Genomic DNA, 6,292 nt, shown 5'->3' with positions numbered 1-6,292 from the left:
CAACTTCTTGGACAACACTATCCGAACCAAAAAAAAGGCATATTGTGATGCATCAAAACCAGCACCTTCTGCATAGAGGAAAATGTGTCAACCATTAGAACTATTTAAAATGAAAAGTATAGGATGCATGGGTGATGGCATAATATCAAGTCATAATGTCAAGTTTACAAATATCTAAAACTATTATTTAAATGTGTAAGACACCAAACATTGCATTAAGTCAAAAGATTCACAAGTAAGAGAATTGTAAGACACTTGTAAGACATCATCAATTTCAAAATGTAAAGCTGCAAAAAACCGTCATAATAATCCTAATGGAAATGAGTTATTCATTGAAAGTGTAACAAGGATTTCACTAAAATAGAAGAAATGTAAATAAAAATAATATTCATATAACAAAGCATTCACACGTGGAGAAATAGCTCTTTGATAGGGAAAGGGCCAAAACAAATATAACAATTTGGCAAAGAATAATAATGCAGTGGAAATTCAATCCCCTTTCTTGCGAGAATCTGCGAGGAGCACCAAACAAATAGAACAAAAATAGAATTCAAAGCACAAAGAGACACAATAATTTTTACCGTGGAAAACCCCTCAATGCAAGGGTAAAAACCACGAATCGTCCAGATCAAAGAAAAATCCACTATGATCAATAATAGGGTACAAAATAGTCTCCNATAATAATACCAAATGGTATTTTCAATAAGCCAAATTAACTAAGCACAAATGCTTACAAATGAGAACAAAGAAGATGAAAATCCTCCAAACCAGGGCTGCTCGTGCGGGACCGATTTCTCCCAAACTAGACCTCTGATTGATAATCCGAATGGTTAGAATGAAGAACCATATGTCTGGAACCTACTGTCCAAAACTCAGCTCGATCCAACGGTGAACGAATTCACAGCGTCGAAAACACCAGTGCAGGTTTAGGGTTATGCGGGAATGACTTTCTCTCTTTCTTTTTCTCTCACTTGGCTTTTGCCTCTCTTCAAATGACTTTCTTGTGCTCTACTAATCTGACCCATCTCATTTTAACCTAATAAGACATAATGGACCATACTACTTGGGCCTATTCTCCACATAGGAAGGGAGCCCAATAACCCAACAAATCTCCCCCTCACAACTATGTGGAGATATCCGCCAAACCGGCGATCTCACAACAAACTTCAAACTTTTATCTTGGCAATGCCTTGGTCATCATATCAGCATCATTATCATCTGTGTGAACTTTAGCTAGTTCCACCAACTTAGCATCCAAAACATCACGTATCCAATGATACCTCACATCAATATGTTTGGATTTAGAATGAAAAGTTGGATTCTTACCAAGATGAATAGCACTTTGACTGTCACAATACAACAAGTATTTATCTTGCACAAAACCAAGCTCTTGCAAGAATTTCTTCACCCATAACAACTCCTTGCATGCTTTAGTAAGTGCAATGAATTCCGCTTCAGTAGTAGACAACGCCACACACTTTTGCAACTTTGATTGCCAAGCCAAGGCTCCCCTTGCAAACTGAAACAAATAGCCTGAAGTAGACTTTCTGGAATCAATGTCTCTAGCCATATCTGAATCTGAGTAACCCACCAAAGTAGGCTTATCACCTCCAAAACAAAGCCTTAAACCACTAGTACCACGAAGATACCTCAAAATCCATTTCACAACATTCCAATGCTCTCTACCTGGATTTGACAGAAATCTGCTAACTGTACCAACAATGTGTGCAATATCAGGCCTTATACATACCATTGCATACATCAAACTACCCACCGTAGAAGCATAAGGAACTTTGCTCATAGCTATCTTCTCAACTTCTTTTGAAGGACTATGTTTAACACTCAACTTAAATGAGTGGCAAGAGGAGTACTTACAACCTTAGCATTCTCCATTTGGAATCTTTGTAGCACCTTCTGAATGTAGTGCTCCTGTGATAGCCAAAGTTTCTTCTCTTTTCTATCACGAGTGATACTTATACCAAGAATCTTCTTAGCAGCTCCCATGTCTTTCATGGCAAATGACTCGCCCAGTTGCTTCTTCAACCTGCCAATTTTGGAAACATCTTTTCCAACAATAAGCATGTCATCGACATATAGCAACAATATAATGAAATCATTCTCAGAAAATTTCCTCACAAAAACACAATGGTCAGAAGTAGTCTTCTTGTAGCCTTGCTCACACATAACAGACTCAAACTTCTTATACCACTGCCTCGGAGCCTGCTTTAGACCATATAGGCTTTTTCGTAGCCTACACACATAGTCTTCCTTGCCTTTAACAAGAAAACCATCTGGTTGCTTCATGGAAATCTCTTCCTCCAAATCACCATGAAGGAAAGTTGTCTTCACATCCATCTGCTCAACTCCAAATCTAGAGTAGCAGCTAAACTTAACACAGTTCTGATAGATGTCATCCTCACCACAGGTGAGAAAATCTCATTGAAGTCAACACCCTTTCTTTGTCTAAAGCCTTTCACCACTAATTTGGCTTTATATCTGGTAGATGTAGAATTGCTCTCTTGCTTCACCCTGAAGATCCACCTATTCTTTAAGGCAACTTCACCCTTAGGCAACTTCACCAAGTCATAAGTGTGATTATCATGCAGAGATTTCATCTCATCCTGCATTGCGTCCAACCACTTTTGCTTTTCTTCACTTTCAACGGCCTCCTCATAACATTCAGGTTCTCCCTCATCAATCAACATCACATACTCATCGGTAGAGTACTTCTTAGAATTTTGTTTTGGCCTGTTAGATCTTCTGGGTTGAGTTTTAGGTAGCTCAAGTACATCACCAAGACTCTCATCATGTTCCTCTTCATCAACAATATCAATAGGAACATCCAAGCTATCTCCAACCTGCTGATTATCAATATCACCATTTTGTTCATCATCATGAACATCAATATCCAAATCATTAATAGACAACTGAATTTGATCAACATCAATCACATTACCGTCTTCCTTAGGAGTAGACTTCTCCACCTTATCAATATCTTCAATAGTTTGATCTTCCATGAATTGCACATCATGGCTTCTATCAACTTTCTTTTCAACGGGGTCATACAACTTGTAGCCAAATTCATCCTGACCAAAACCAATGAAGATGCATTGCCTTGTCTTCACATCCAACTTGGATCTTTCATCTTTCGGAACATGAACAAATGCTTTACAACCGAAGACACGCAAGTGATCATATAAGTAACATTCTTCCCAAACCAAATCTTATCTGGCACCTCAGAGTTCAAAGCAACTGCAGGACTTAGATTAATAACATGCACTGTTGTAAACAATGCCTCACCCCAGAAATGCTTAGGCAATTTTGCTTCAGAAAGCATACACCAAACTCTTTCAATCAATGTCCTGTTCATCCTCTCCGCTAAACCATTCAGCTGAGGAGTTTTGGGAGGAGTCTTCTCATGTGTAATACCATATTGTCTACAATAAGCATCAAATGGTCCACAATACTCACCACCATTGTCAGTACGAATGCGCTTCAGCTTCTTGCCTGACTGCCTCTCAACTAAAGCATGAAATTCTTTAAACTTGTCCAACACTTGGTCCTTTCTCTGTAGTGCATAAACCCAAAGCTTCCTGAAACAATCATTAATAAAAGTAACAAAGTAAAGTGCACCATTAAACGAATTTACCTTCAATGGGCCACAAACATCATAATGCACCAATTCAAGCAACTCTGTCTTTCTGTAGGGAGGATGCTTCTTGAAAGATACTCTGGTTTATTTACCAGCCATGCAGTGAGAACATTTCTCCAACTCTACATTCTTCAATCCTGAGAGAACATCCTTTTTAGCTAAGCAGTTAAGCCCCTTTTCACTGATGTGCCCAGGCCTTCTGTGCTACAAAGATGACTCCATATACACGACATTCACACTATCTTTAGCAACCAAAGCTTTTGCCCAGTAAAGCTTAGATTTTTTCTCCCCTTTAGCCATAATCAAGTTACCTTTGGTGAGCTTCCACTTTCCAGAACCAAAGTGGTTATGAAATCCACCATCATCAAGTACCTACACAGAAATCAAGTTAAAGCGAACATCTGGAGCATGTTTAACTCCTCTAAGCAATAACTGCATCCCTATGTTGGTTTGCAAGTGAACATCACCAACACCAATAACCTTAGACATCCCATCATTACCCATCTTCAATACTCCAAAATCACCAGGCGTATAAGATGTGAAGAACTCCTTCCTGGATGTAACATGCAGTGTAGAACCACTATCAATTATCCACATGCTCTCATAGATACAAGATTAATAGTGTCATAATCACGAAGACAAACAAGGTCACCACATGTAGTAGTAGTAACACGATCGCCGTCATTATCTCTTTCTCTTTGCTTACCCTTTTTCTCTTTGCTCTCTTTCTTCCATAAAAAGCAGTTCTTCTTTATATGCCCTGTTTTGTGACAATAGTGACACTCCACATTCTTGTATCGAGACTTGGACCTGCTCCTGCTTTTATCTCTACCACTGTTTTGTTCTTTCTTCTGGCTTCTCCCTTATTCTCTGTAATAAGAACTTCTGAATGAGATGAAGTACCCTGTGTCTTCCTTCTCATCTCCTCATTAAGAGCACCACTCTTTGCCATTTGCAAAGAAATATCACCATTAGGGGTAGCACTTATCACGGAAACCCGAAATGTCTCCCACGAATCCGGTAAAGAGTTTAATAAGAATAAGCCCAATAGATCATGATCAAATTTTATACCCACTCCTGCTAATTGATCATAGCGTCCTTGAAATTCACTCAAGTGGTTTGAAACAAGAGTTCCTTCCTTGTACTTCAACTCCGCAAAATTTTTCAGCAAGTACAATTTATTAGTCCCTGACTTAGAGGCATACAAGGACTCAAGCTTATCCCATAGGCTTCTTGCATGTGTCTCATTAGAACAAAATTATAAACATTGTCATCAACAAACTACCTGATAAATCCACATACCTATTGATGTTCAAAATCTCATTCTTCATCGGACTTGGATTCTGGCTTATTGGAAGCAAAAACAGAAAGATGAAAAATTTTCACAAATAGCAAGTCCTTCATCTTGCCTTTCCATAAGTGATAATTTTCTCCATTCAACGAAATCAATTTTGTATGTGCCTCCATCATCCACGTAAATTAAACAGTCCCTTAACCAAAGAGCTCTGATGCCACTCTCATGGGGAAAGGGCCAAAACAAATATAACAACTTGGAAAAGAGTAATAATGCAGCGGAAATTCAATCCCCCTTCTTGCGAGAATCTGCGAGGAGCACCAAACAAATAGAATGAAAATAGAATCCAAAGCACAAAGAGACACCTTTTAACGTGGAAAACCCCTCAATGCAAGGGTAAAAACCACGAATCGTCCAGACCAAAGAAAAATCCACTATGATCAATAATAGGGCTCCAATAATATTACCAAATGGTATTTTCAATAAGGCAAATTAACTAAGCACAAATGCTTACAAATGAGAACAAAGAAGATGAAAATCCTCCAAAACAGGGCTGCTGGTGCGGGAATAATTTCTCCCAAACTAGACCTCTGATTGACGATCCGAACGGTCAGAATGAAGAACCATATGTCTGGAACCTACTGTCCAAAACTCAGCTCGATCCAACGGTGAACAAATTCACAGCGTCGAAAACACCAGTGCAAGTTTAGGGTTATGTGGGAATGGCTTTCTCTCTTTCTTTTTCTCTCACTTGGCTTTTGCCTCTCTTCAAATGACTCTCTTGTGCTCTACTAATCTGACCCATCTCATTTTAACCTAATGAGACATAATGGACCACACTATTTGGGCCTATTCTCCACATAGGAAGGGAGTCCAATAACCCAACACTCTTGACTTGGGACTGTCTGGATTTGCACACAAAAAAATAGTCATGGATCAACTATCTGTGTAAAGCAAATAGAGAACCATTACACAGTCACCAAACAGTCAGGTCATCAACTTCAGCAGTCAACAACAATATACCCCAAAAGATAGCAACAAAAAAATCCAATTCATATGAAATAATCAACATGTTAAACTTTCTAGAAAATTGACTTTGAAGAATCTCAGCAAGTCTGAAAATTGACTCCTGATCAGGAGGTATGAAGGAAGGAGGAGTGAAGTCAAAAAATTGACTTCGAAGAATCTCAGGAAGTCAGAAAATTGACTCCTGATCGGGTGGTACGAAAGAAGGATGAGCGAAGTCAGAAAATTGACTCCCGATCGAGTGGTGTGAAGGAAGGAGGAGTGAAGTCAGAAAATTGACTTCGAAGAATCTCAGGAAGTCAGAAAATTGACTCCTGATC

Source organism: Vigna radiata, chromosome 6, assembly GCF_000741045.1.
Source record: "Vigna radiata var. radiata cultivar VC1973A chromosome 6, Vradiata_ver6, whole genome shotgun sequence".
NCBI lineage: Eukaryota > Viridiplantae > Streptophyta > Magnoliopsida > Fabales > Fabaceae > Vigna > Vigna radiata.
This window is presented reverse-complemented; position numbering follows the sequence as displayed.